General features: G+C 48.3%; 1 protein-coding gene across 1 annotated transcript in view; it reads right to left on the bottom strand.

Annotated features, from left to right (window-relative positions):
- LOC135028796 (pinopsin-like) overlaps positions 1-13,554 on the bottom strand; it is a 504,551-nt gene that overhangs the window by 424,335 nt on the left and 66,662 nt on the right. Inside the window, exon 2 of the mRNA XM_063953804.1 lies at positions 4,811-4,877. The gene's annotated coding sequence lies outside the window, so the exon portion shown is untranslated. The remainder of the gene's footprint in view (positions 1-4,810; positions 4,878-13,554) is intronic.

Here is a 13,554-nt window from a genome sequence, read left to right as displayed (position 1 = left end):
GGTTTCTCCTGTACCCCTGTGGGCCAGTCCAACCCTGTAGTTAGACATATGTTACAGATAACAGGGCTGTAAGGGAACATGGTGCTAGTTGTATTGCAGCTACTTCACAGAATGGAGTAATGGCATAGTGCAAACACAGCCACCTCATAGGCATATGGGTGGTCATTCCGAGTTGTTCGCTCGTTACCGATTTTCGCTATATTGCGATTAGTCGCTTACTGCGCATGCGCAAGGTTCGCAGAGCGCATGCGGCAAGTTATTTTACACAAAAGTTAGGTATTTTACACACGGCATAACGAGGATTTTTCATCGTTCTGGTGATCGTAGGGTGATTGACAGGAAGTGGGTGTTTCTGGGTGGAAACTGGCCGTTTTCTGGGAGTGTGTGAAAAAACGCTGGCGTTTCTGGGAAAAACGCAGGAGTGTCTGAAGAAACGGGGGAGTGTCTGAGCGAACGCTGGGTGTGTTTTTGACGTCAAACTAGGAACGAAACTGACTGAACTGATCGCAATGGCTGAGTAAGTCTGGAGCTACTCAGAAAAAAAAGTAATTTCTATTCGCAATTCTGCTAATCTTTCGTTCGCAATTCTGCTAAGCTAAGATACACTCCCAGAGGGCGGCGGCTTAGCGCGTGCAATGCTGCTAAAAGCAGCTAGCGAGCGAACAACTCGGAATGAGGGCCCTGACCTCTTCTTCCTGGTCGTCGTCCCCCTCCCCCGCCCAGTGCCTGCCATGCTGCTGATCACTGCTGATCGGTCAGCATGGCAGCAGCCCCCACCCAGCATCTGTAGACATTAGCAGCCGCTGGGGAAATATAAAAAAGCAGCCCCTCACCTTCCCGAGGAAATCCGGAGGCTGCAGAGAGGATCTGATGCTGGGAACTATGGCCGCGATGTTCAAATCATCGATAATCGCTGTGTTCCGCCCATTGATGTTTCTACTGATTTTATTTTTTATTGTATTTTTATTTATTTTATAATCTTTTTTTTTATAGAAAACTGTAATGGACATACATGTTCTTAACCTAATTCAATCATAAATAACTGACAATTTCTGGGTGTTTTTTTGGAAAAAATATTTGTCAGTTAAGTGGTTATAATATTTAAAAAATTCAGAATGGAATTTTTGTTTTCATTTAAAACAGTAGAAATGTAAAAAAAATGAATACTTCTCTTAGGACATCTGAAACTTAATAATAATAGATAATAATATATACCTAAACTGCTAGTAAGCTACAGTTTCCGGCACAATATTAAGCATACTTGCATACCTGACCCTCTCCATGAGGGAGAAAATGCTCTGTTCCTGGACTTTCCTGGTAATGTATGATTGCCATCACCTGTGGTGAAACACCTTTGTTATCCATTAGCTAGCACAGGTGATGGCAATCATACATTACCAGGAAAGTCCATGAACAGAGCATTTTCTCCCTCATGGAGAGGGTCAGGTAGGCAAGTATGATATTAAGCCGACCTTGCAATAAAGCGATGATGTGCAGCAAACAGCAAGTAACTATTTATGGATGCCACTTTTGCAGGGGTATAAAGTATTTTTCCACTAAATTTATCAAGGCACCTGAAGTTGCTCTTCAGAAGTGCAAAGGTTCATTCTATCACATGCTACAATGTACTTCATTAAATCTGCACTCAGGGATGATTCAACACATATCGCATATACTAATTCACCTCAATTGGCATACACAACTTTTAAAAACATATTGCACTTTACACATATGAGGCAGACAACATACCCAGTAGCCATTCCTTTCGCACTTCTCCTTGCTCAATCTTACAGGTAAGAATGGCTCAACATATGGAAGCTATGACATGATAGCCTATCCTATTAAGCCAATATCATGCATCCTAGGATGAAAACCCATCTGCACATTGATAGTAATGTCTGTCAAAATATATATATCCACTCTGTGGTAAGGTTGGTTGAGTTCTGCAACCTCTGTGCAATTTTTAGCTCCCAAGACACTAAGTGGTCCAGAGTTCCTAAAAAAGGCTATTGTTACCTCCTAATATTTGTCCAGGATTGAATTAGGTCAAGCCACCGAATGGAATGTATACCTATTTGTGCAATGTATCTGCTCATGCTTTGGAACCAAGCATACGCAAGTGTTATGCACACCAGTGCCTGCAGGAATGTACTGGTGTCTGAACTGTTATGCACACCAGTGCCTGCAGGAATGTACTGGTGTCTGAACTGTTATGCACACCAGTGCCTGCAGGAATGTACTGGTGTCTGAACGGATAGGGATGCAAAACAAATGAACTCACAGACAGACTGGGGAATATGACATTACGTACACAGAAGGTGATAGGGTAACAAAATAAACACAAAGTGAACAGATAAGCCCAGAGGCTAAGAAACTGGGTGTCTCCCTAGTATTAGGAATGCTCAGATGGAAAAAGCAAAGATGTTGTGTTTTAATACGTAGAGAACCCGAAATGCTGTTGCTAAGGGCAACAGCAAAACCCTAAAGGGTTACCAACGGGTGTGGCAGTAAACTCCTTGGTCAGAGATGGAATGATAGACACAAGGAGAGTCTCCACAATCCTAATCCTCACTTGCAGTGCACAGGTTCAGCTTACTGCCACTAAACTGACACCTGAACACCTTTGCACAGTGAGAAAGGATTTAGGCAGGCAAGTCTGAGAATACAGCCGCAAACTTGCTAAGTTCACAGAGTAGCAAAAGAACCCCAGCAAGTTAAACGACTGACTCCAGTTTTACTGCTAGGTCTGGATTGGCAGAGTGTAGTACCAAACCCCAAGGCCTATTTGCAGTAAGCAACAACAAATACAAAGCTACACAGTACTGGCTAACTTTCAGGAACTGACTAACCAACAAAGATTCAGCAGCATCTGCTTAACCTGAGAAGAGGCCTTATATAGCAGGTGCTGTCCACGCCCCACTCAGACCTCACAGACTGTGAGCACAAAAACCAGCACCGGATCCCCTGCCGTGCACAAAGCCTGTAACCACTGCACAGCAAAAGACCCGAACCGGAGTATCAGCTGCGCTCAGGCCACTCCGCTAGCACTTGTCTCCCGGTTGCCATGACGACGTGGCAGCACAGGGCAGGAGACCCTAACAGCAAGTGATGCAAATGTGTATGTATTTCAGTGGCATCTACGCTCATGACTGCAAAGACATGAGTGGACTAGAATGGGGCACTTTACTGTGTGTAAAGTTGAGTGAGGGCATATCAACGCAATGGGACATATCAGTTACACTATAACTATATATAGTCTGCTGCAAGTGCACCCTGATGATAAATCAAACCAAGGGGGCAGGTGCAAATCAAAGATACGAACAACACTGCATACGTGCAAATATATGCATTTATTTCCATGCATGCAATGCAGGATCATCTACAGATTATCTGAGGTTATGCCTGGAACAGGCCCTGTGTTTTTAAAAACTTAAAATGACCAAAGAAATTAATTTTGCAAAAAGCCACAGAATGTCACATTTTGTTTGCCGTGACTGTGCCTTCTTACGCGATTGTTGTGTTACCAAGCATACTAAAAGCACTGCATTACAGCATGCTACATTGGACAAATTTAAAGATCAGATGAGTGACCTTTTTCTCATTTGGTCTAAATCCTCTGGGATTATTGCAGCACTTTGCAATGTTCATAGTGATATGGGGAAAACTGACTAGGAGCAGGTTATAAAGGATATGGGAATTCTATAAACTGTCACAGTTGGATTACTCACTGTAGTTACTTTGTGCAGCTGTATAGTTTGTAGACTGATTTTATTCATACATCTACTTTGTGTTTATTTTTAAATTATAGAAAAAGAAAGGAGCTTGTACCTCAGCACTCAGAATCAGTATTTAATTAAAAAACTGTTGTGTTGTATTCTTTCATGAAATGGATACAGAGTCACTCTTGTTTCCTATATGTTAGACCAGCGGTGGCCAACCTGTGGCTCTTGAGCCGCATGTGGCTCTTTCTTTCTTTAAATGTGGCTCCCGACAGAAGCACTACGAGGACTGTGGACTGAGGTAGCCAGATACTAGAGATAAAACACCCACCATCAAACAGAGGATCCTTAACCCCCATTTCACATCACCAATGCAGGATCCCACCCGGGAATTAGAAACGGTCCTTCCCAGGTGGGATCCGGCATTGGACCCTAACAGGTGGCTTCCCGACCTGGCAATTTGCTGGATCAGTTGCCATAGCTGCAGAGGGTGGGGGGTGAGGGTGGAGGAGGCGCTGGGAGATGAGCTCATCTCCGCGCCGCCTCTTCCTATGTAGTAAACGGGTCCCGGGTCGCATTGACCCGGGAACCTGTTTACGCTGCCACTGACCCGGTATCCAACCCAGGAATAACACTGCTTATTACCTGGGTTGTATTACCGGGTCAGGCGACCCAGGAATTCGTCCATGGCCCATTCACATCGCACACCAACACGTGTCCACCCGGCAATATGCCGGGTCGATACCAGGATATTTGTGCGGTGTGAAAGGGGTAATAAGGAGCTGCTACAATGCCATGAGTTCGGGGAGCTCTGAAGTGACACATGAGGGTTCTAGCAGGAGTGACATGTGGGGGGAGCTGACTGGAGTGACACATGGGAGAGCTGAAGTGTACTATGTGACTCGTCTTTCATTATATTTTATGTGGTTCTGGCTTTTTCAATTATTTTATGCGGAAGTGACTTCAATGTATTTTATGTTGGATCTGGCTTTAAAAATGTATTTTATGTGTATCTGGCTTTTTCAATGTATTTTATACCAGGGATGGTCACACCACATTTTTGCATGCACACCTTCGGCTCTTTGACGTACCTAACAAGATTTTTTGGCTCTTTGACTCTGACTGGTTGGCCACCCCTGTGTTAGACGGACGGATGATCTGTAACAAAATAGAGAGAGATAGAGTAAGATAATCTAATCACTGTTGGTCCTCATCTGAATCCGCCCCTCCCCCATCCGTGGCACCCCCATCCGCAGCACCCACCCCTCCCCCACCCACGGCACTCTATCTCCTGAACACCCCAACCACAGCACCCCTGCCCCTCCCCCACCCGCACCCCCCACCGGCAACACCCCACGCCCCACCCACGGCACCCCCGCAGCTGCCCCTCATCCACGGCACCACCACCTGTGGGCCCCCCACCTATCCCCCACCCATGGCAACCCCCAAACCTGGCCCTCCCCAATCGCGGTAACCCCGCACCCGCGCCTCACCCACCCACAGCTCCCATGGACCTTCTCCCCCATCCACAGCATCCCCCAAAGCCGCCTCTCCCCCAGCCACCCCACACACCCCTAACCATGGCACCCCCGACCCCACCCGCAGCACCCTGTACCCACCCCTCTCCCACACGTGGCACCCCCGCATCTGCCCCTCCCCCACCCGCTGCACCATCACATCAGGCCATCCCCAATTGTGGTAACCCCACACCAGCCCCTCATCCATCCACAGCGAGCGCGGATCCGCTCCCTCATCTGCAGCATCCCCGCACCCGCCACTCCCCCAACCACAGCACCTCCGGCCCCCTCCCCCACTCGCGGCACCCCCACTACTGCCCCTCCCCCACCCACCGCATCATCACACCCGGCCTGCCCTCACCACAGTAACCCCTCACCCGTGTATCATCCACCCACATCACCCATGGACCCCCTTCCCCATCCGTGGCATCCCCCGCAGCTGCACCTCCCCCACCCGCAGCACCCCCCAGCCGCCCCACCCCTGCACACGCCCCCCCACCCACAGTACCCTGCACCCACCTACAGAACACCCGCACCTGCCCCTCCCCCACCCACGGCACCGCCGCACCTGCCCCTCCCCCTTCCGCCTCACCATCACACCCGACCCTACCCAACTGCGGTAACCCCGAACCCTCCCCGAGCCCACCCACAGTGCCCACGGAACCCCTCCCCAATCAGACCCTCCCCCACCTGCATCATCTACAGACACCCTCCCCCATCCACGGATCTCCCACACCTGCCCCTCCCCCACCCGCAGCACCTCTGGACCACCACCCGCAGGACCTCTGGACCCCCTCCCCCATCCACAACTCCCCCGCAGCCACCCCTCCCCCACCCGCAGCATCTACATACCACATCCGCGCCATGCCGCACCCGCACTTCTGGAACCCATCATCCAACCTCACCCCCCTGCAACTCCCTTCCCCCAAACGCACCTGCCTACATCGCCCCTCCCCTGTGCACAGCACCTCAAGACACCCTCCCACATCTGTGAACCACCCACAGCACCTCTGGACCACCAACTCCAGCACCTCCGGACCCCCTCCGCAGCCACCCCTCCCCCACCAGCAGCATCTACATACCCCATACGCGCGCCCATGCCTTACCCACGCGCAGCACTTCTGGAACCCATCACCCAACCTCACCCACCCCCCCGCATCCCCCCTCCCAAACACAGCCCCCCACATCACTTTTCCACCATGTACAGCACCACCAGACCTCCTCCTTCATCTACGGCCCCCTGCACCCATCCCTCCCCCACCAGCAGCATCTACAGACCCCATCTGCACCCGCCCCTCCCCCACCCGCAGCACCTCTAGACCCCATCCGCACCCCCTCTGCACCTGCCTCTCCCACACCCACAGCACCATTGCACCCCCTCCGCCATCCGTGCCCCCGCAACCACCCCTCCCACACCCGCAACACCTCTGGGCCCCCTACCGCACCTACCCCTCCACCACATGTAGCACCTTGGACACCATGCACAGCCACTGCCAGTGATTCCCTGAATCCGGGGGTGATCAGCGGCACAGAGAGGCACCTCCACCTCACTGCACCCACCCCCTTTCCAAACCCCAAACACACACACATTGAACTTCTGTGAGTATAGGTGCTACCAATGGACATTGGGTTAATAAGAAACACTAATTCTGTGGCCATTATGTGTATAAGGGACACTGCTACCTGTGGGCATTGTGTATAAGTGGCACTGCTACCTGTGGCCACTGTGTGTATAAACACAGCTTCTGTGTATAAGCAGCTCTGCTACCTGTGGCCACTGTGTGTATAAGCACCACTGCTACCTGTGGGCATTGTGTGTATAAGCAACACTGATACCAGTGGGCATTGTGTGTATAAGCGGTGCTGCTACCAGTGGGCATTGTGTGTATAAGTGGTGCTGCTACCAGTGGGCATTGTGTGTATAAGTGGTGCTGCTACCTGTGGCCATTGTGTGTATAGGCGGCACTGCTATCTATGGCAACTCTGTCTATAAGCAGCTCAGCTACCTGTGGTCACTGTGTGTATAAGCGCCTCTGTTACCTATGGGTATTGTGTGTAGAAGTGGCGCTGCTACCTGGGGCCATTGTGTGTAAAAGTGCCACTGCTGCCTGTGGGCATTGTGTGTATAAGCGGCTTTGCTACCTGTGGGCACTGTGTGTATAAGTGTCTCTGCTACCTGTGGGTAATGTGTGTATAAGCGGCTCTGCTACCTGTGGGTATTGTGTTTAAGCGGCTCTGTTACCTGTGGCCATTGTGTGTTGTTGAAGTCGAAAATATTATACCCACACCCAACACATGCAAACACCACACACAGCTGCCTCCGTGCGTGCACGTGTTCTGTAGTGCGTGCGCATACCCACACGCTGCGTACATTGGCTCGCGAAGCCCTGCATATTAGCGTGTGGTATGAGTAAATACGGTAGCATATGCATTTGCATAGAAAAGCTACAAAGACATATCTGATATTTTAGTCACATAGTGCATAATTTACACATAGTCTACACATACCACACCAGCAAGTTACATTTACTTAGGAAATAGAACAACAGAAATATCCATCTTTACAGGATGTGAGGGGACAGAATTAGGTTAGGACATAGTGTTTGGTATCCAGATGTACAGTATTTATAGGGCTACATTCCGATCGCAGTTTGCAGATTATAGCATGCTCCTGCGCATAGATATGCGCAGGAATACAATATTCATATCTGACTGTAATTACTGTACTCGTGATATTCGGTGGGAACCCAGTGGAGGACATCTGCAAGTACACCTGGACCAAGCATCGCCCACCTATTCAAACCAACCTATGACCCCTCATGTACTGTAAATGACCTGCCCCTTGTCCTATGGAAGAAGAGTTTACAGTTTCCTTTGTATTGTGTTGTGGACCATTGTATAAAAGCAAGGCCTCCTGGCCGGTCTCAGTCTAATCCTCTGAAGTAGAGATGTGCACCGAAAATTTTTCGGGTTTTGTGTTTTGGTTTTGGGTTCGGTTCCGTGGCCGTGTTTTGGGTTCGAACGCGTTTTGGCAAAACCTCACCGAATTTTTTTTGTCGGATTCGGGTGTGTTTTGGATTCGGGTGTTTTTTTCAAAAAACCCTAAAAAACAGCTTAAATCATAGAATTTGGGGGTCATTTTGATCCCATAGTATTATTAACCTCAAAAACCATAATTTCCACTCATTTTCAGTCTATTCTGAACACCTCACAATATTATTTTTAGTCCTAAAATTTGCACCGAGGTCGCTGGATGACTAAGCTCAGCGACCCAAGTGGCCGACACAAACACCTGGCCCATCTAGGAGTGGCACTGCAGTGTCACGCAGGATGGCCCTTCCAAAAAACACTCCCCAAACAGCACATGACGCAAAGAAAAAAAGAGGCGCAATGAGGTAGCTGTGTGACTAAGGACATGCACACTTTAACCAACCCATCATTTCAGTGACAGGGTCTGCCACACGACTGTGACTGAAATGACGGGTTGGTTTGGACCCCCACCAAAAAAGGAGCAATTAATCTCTCCTTGCACAAACTGGCTCTACAGAGGCAAGATGTCCACCTCATCATCATCCTCCGATTCATCACCGTGTACATCCCCCTCCTCACAGATTATCAATTCGTCCCCACTGGAATCCACCATCACAGCTCCCTGTGTACTTTGTGGAGGCAATTGCTGCTGGTGAATGTCTCCATGGAGGAATTGATTATAATTTATTTTAATGAACATCATCTTCTCCACATTTTCTGGAAGTAACCTCGTACGCCGATTGCTGACAAGGTGAGCGGCGGCACTAAACACTCTTTCGGAGTACACACTTGTGGGAGGGCAACTTAGGTAGAATAAAGCCAGTTTGTGCAAGGGCCTCCAAATTGCCTCTTTTTCCTGCCAGTATACGTACGGACTGTCTGACGTGCCTACTTGGATGCGGTTACTCATATAATCCTCCACCATTCTTTCAATGGTGAGAGAATCATATGCAGTGACAGTAGACGACATGTCCGTAATCGTTGTCAGGTCCTTCAGTCCGGACCAGATGTCAGCATCAGCAGTCGCTCCAGACTGCCCTGCATCACCGCCAGCGGGTGGGCTCGGAATTCTGAGCCTTTTCCTCGCACCCCCAGTTGCGGGAGAATGTGAAGGAGGAGATGTTGACAGGTCGCGTTCCGCTTGACTTGACAATTTTCTCACCAGCAGTTCTTTGAACCCCTGCAGACTTGTGTCTGCCGGAAAGAGAGATACAACGTAGGTTTTAAATCTAGGATCGAGCACGGTGGCCAAAATGTAGTGCTCTGATTTCAACAGATTGACCACCCGTGAATCCTTGTTAAGCAAATTAAGGGCTCCATCCACAAGTCCCACACGCCTAGCGGAATCGCTCAGTGTTAGCTCCTCCTTCAATGTCTCCAGCTTCTTCTGCAAAAGCCTGATGAGGGGAATGACCTGACTCAGGCTGGCAGTGTCTGAACTGACTTCACGTGTGGCAAGTTCAAAAGGTTGCAGAACCTTGCACAACGTTGAAATCATTCTCCACTGCGCTTGAGACAGGTGCATTCCACCTCCTATATCGTGGTCAGTTGTATAGGCTTGAATGGCCTTTTGCTGCTCCTCCAACCTCTGAAGCATATAGAGGGTTGAATTCCACCTCGTTACCACTTCTTGCTTCAGATGATGGCAGGGCAGGTTCAGGCGTTTTTGGTGTTGCTCCAGTCTTCTGTACGTGGTGCCTGTACGCCGAAAGTGTCCCGCAATTCTTCTGGCCACCGACAGCATCTCTTGCACGCCCCTCTCGTTTTTTAAATAATTCTGCACCACCAAATTCAAGGTATGTGCAAAACATGGGACGTGCTGGAATTTGCCCAAATTTAATGCACACACAATATTGCTGGCGTTGTCCGATGCCACAAATCCACAGGAGAGTCCAATTGGGGTAAGCCATTCTGCAATGATCTTCCTCAATTGCCGTAAGAGGTTTTTAGCTGTGTGCGTATTCTGGAAAGCGGTGATACAAAGCGTAGCCTGCCTAGGAAAGAGTTGGCGTTTGCGAGATGCTGCTACTGGTGCCGCCGCTGCTGTTCTTGCGGCGGGAGTCAATACATCTACCCAGTGGGCTGTCACAGTCATATAGTCCTGAGTCTGCCCTGCTCCACTTGTCCACATGTCCGTGGTTAAGTGGACATTGGGTACAACTGCATTTTTTAGGACACTGGTGAGTCTTTTTCTGAGGTCTGTGTACATTTTCGGTATCGCCTGCCTAGAGAAATGGAACCTAGATGGTATTTGGTACCGGGGACACAGTACCTCAATCAAGTCTATAGTTGGCTCTGCAGTAATGATGGATACCGGAACCACGTTTCTCACCGCCCAGGATGCCAAGGCCTCAGTTATCCGCTTTGCAGCAGGATGACTGCTGTGATATTTCATCTTCCTCGCAAAGGACTGTTGGACAGTCAATTGCTTGGTGGAAGTAGTAAAAGTGGTCTTACGACTTCCCCTCTGGGATGACCATCGACTCCCAGCAGCAACAACAGCAGCGCCAGCAGCAGTAGGCGTTACACTCAAGGATGCATCGGAGGAATCCCAGGCAGGAGAGGACTCGTCAGAATTGCCAGTGACATGGCCTGCAGGACTATTGGCATTCCTGGGGAAGGAGGAAATTGACACTGAGGGAGTGGTGGGGTGGTTTGCGTGAGCTTGGTTACAAGAGGAAGGGATTTACTGGTCAGTGGACTGCTTCCGCTGTCGCCCAAAGTTTTTGAACTTGTCACTGACTTATGATGAATGCGCTGCAGGTGACGTATAAGGGAGGATGTTCCGAGGTGGTTAACGTCCTTACCCCTACTTATTACAGCTTGACAAAGGCAACACACGGCTTGACACCTGTTGTCCGCATTTCTGTTGAAATACTTCCACACCGAAGAGCTGATTTTTTTGGTATTTTCACCAGGCATGTCAATGGCCATATTCCTCCCACGGACAACAGGTGTCTCCCCGGGTGCCTGACTTAAACAAACCACCTCACCATCAGAATCCTCCTTGTCAATTTCCTCCCCAGCGCCAGCAACACCCATATCCTCCTCATCCTGGTGTACTTCAACACTGACATCTTCAATCTGACTATCAGGAACTGGACTGCGGGTGCTCCTTCCAGCACTTGCAGGGGGCGTGCAAATGGTGGAAGGCGCATGCTCTTCACGTCCAGTGTTGGGAAGGTCAGGCATCGCAACCGACACAATTGGACTCTCCTTGTGGATTTGTGATTTCGAAGAATGCACAGTTCTTTGCTGTGCTTTTGCCAGCTTAAGTCTTTTAATTTTTCTAGCGAGAGGCTGAGTGCTTCCATCCTCATGTGAAGCTGAACCACTAGCCATGAACATAGGCCAGGGCCTCAGCCGTTCCTTGCCACTCCGTGTGGTAAATGGCATATTGGCAAGTTTACGCTTCTCCTCCGACGATTTTATTTTAGATTTTTGAGTCCTTTTTTTACTGATATTTTGTGTTTTGGATTTTACATGCTCTGTACTATGACATTGGGCATCGGCCTTGGCAGACGACGTTGATGGAATTTCATCGTCTCGGCCATGACTAGTGGCAGCAGCTTCAGCACGAGGTGGAAGTGGATCTTGATCTTTCCCTATTTTTGGAACCTCAACATTTTTGTACTCCATATTTTAATAGGCACAACTAAAAGGCACCTCAGGTAAACAATGGAGATGGATGGATACTAGTATACTTATGGATGATGAGTGACTGACGACACAGAGGTAGCTACAGCCGTGGACTACCGTACTGCGTCTGCTAGTATAGAGATGATAATGATATAAAAAATATATATATATCACTACTGCAGGTATATATAATATAATGACGGACCTGCTGGACACTGTCAGCAGACTCCTAAACTACTAGTATGAAGAAGATAGAAAAAAAACCCCACCACAGGTAGGTATACAATTATGGACGAGCACTGACGACACAGAGGTAGCTACAGCCGTGGACTACCGTACTGCGTCTGCTAGTATAGAGATGATAATGATATAAAATATATATATATATATCACTACTGCAGGTATATATAATTTAATGACGGACCTGCTGGACACTGTCAGCAGACTCCTAAACTACTAGTATGAAGAAGATAGAAAAAAAAAAACCACCACAGGTAGGTATACAATTATGGATGAGCACTGACGACACAGAGGTAGCTACAGCCGTGGACTACGGTACTGCGTCTGCTAGTATAGAGATGATAATGATATAAAAAATATATATATATCACTACTGCTGGTATATATAATATAATGACGGACCTGCTGGACACTGTCAGCAGACTCCTAAACTACTAGTATGAAGAAGATAGAAAAAAAAAACCCACCACAGGTAGGTATACAATTATGGACGAGCACTGACGACACAGAGGTAGCTACAGCCGTGGACTACCGTACTGCGTCTGCTAGTATAGAGATGATAATGATATAAAAAATATATATATATCACTACTGCAGGTATATATAATATAATGACGGACCTGCTGGACACTGTCAGCAGACTCCTAAACTACTAGTATGAAGAAGATAGAAAAAAAAACCCCACCACAGGTAGGTATACAATTATGGACGAGCACTGACGACACAGAGGTAGCCACAGCCGTGGACTACCGTACTGCGTCTGCTAATATAGAGATGATAAAGATGATAGAGATGAACAAAAAAATATAACACTACTGCAGGTAAATATTTATATAATATAATGAATGACGGACCTGCTGGACACTGTCAGCAGAATGCATTTATAGAATTAAAAAAAAAAAACACCACAGGAGTGTTTAACTTTTTCAGGCAGACAATATACTGGTGGTCACTGGTCAGTCACACTGGCAGCAAAAGTGTGCACTGTACTCCTGCTATAACTGCACCCCAGTCTCCCCCACAATTCAGCTGTGTGAGCAGTGAGCACTCAGCACAGTCAGATATACATAGATGATATTATCATGCAGCACACTGAGGCTGAGCACAGATATGGTATGTGACTGTGTATCGTTTTTTTTCAGGCAGAGAACGGATTATATTAAATAATAAATAAAACTGGTGGTGGTCAGTCACTAGTAACTAACTATCAGCAAAACTCTGCACTCTGAGTACTCCTAATGCTCCCCAAAATTACTAAGTAATCAACTCAAGTGTCTCTATCTATTCTAACGGAGAGGACGCCAGCCACGTCCTCTCCCTATCAATCTCAATGCACGTGTGAAAATGGCGGCGACGCGCGGCTCCTTATATAGAATCCGAGTCTCGCGATAGAATACGAGCCTCGCGAG

The sequence above is a fragment of the Pseudophryne corroboree genome, chromosome 2 (genome assembly GCF_028390025.1).
Source record: "Pseudophryne corroboree isolate aPseCor3 chromosome 2, aPseCor3.hap2, whole genome shotgun sequence".
Lineage (NCBI taxonomy): Eukaryota > Metazoa > Chordata > Amphibia > Anura > Myobatrachidae > Pseudophryne > Pseudophryne corroboree.
This window is presented reverse-complemented; position numbering and strand designations above follow the sequence as displayed.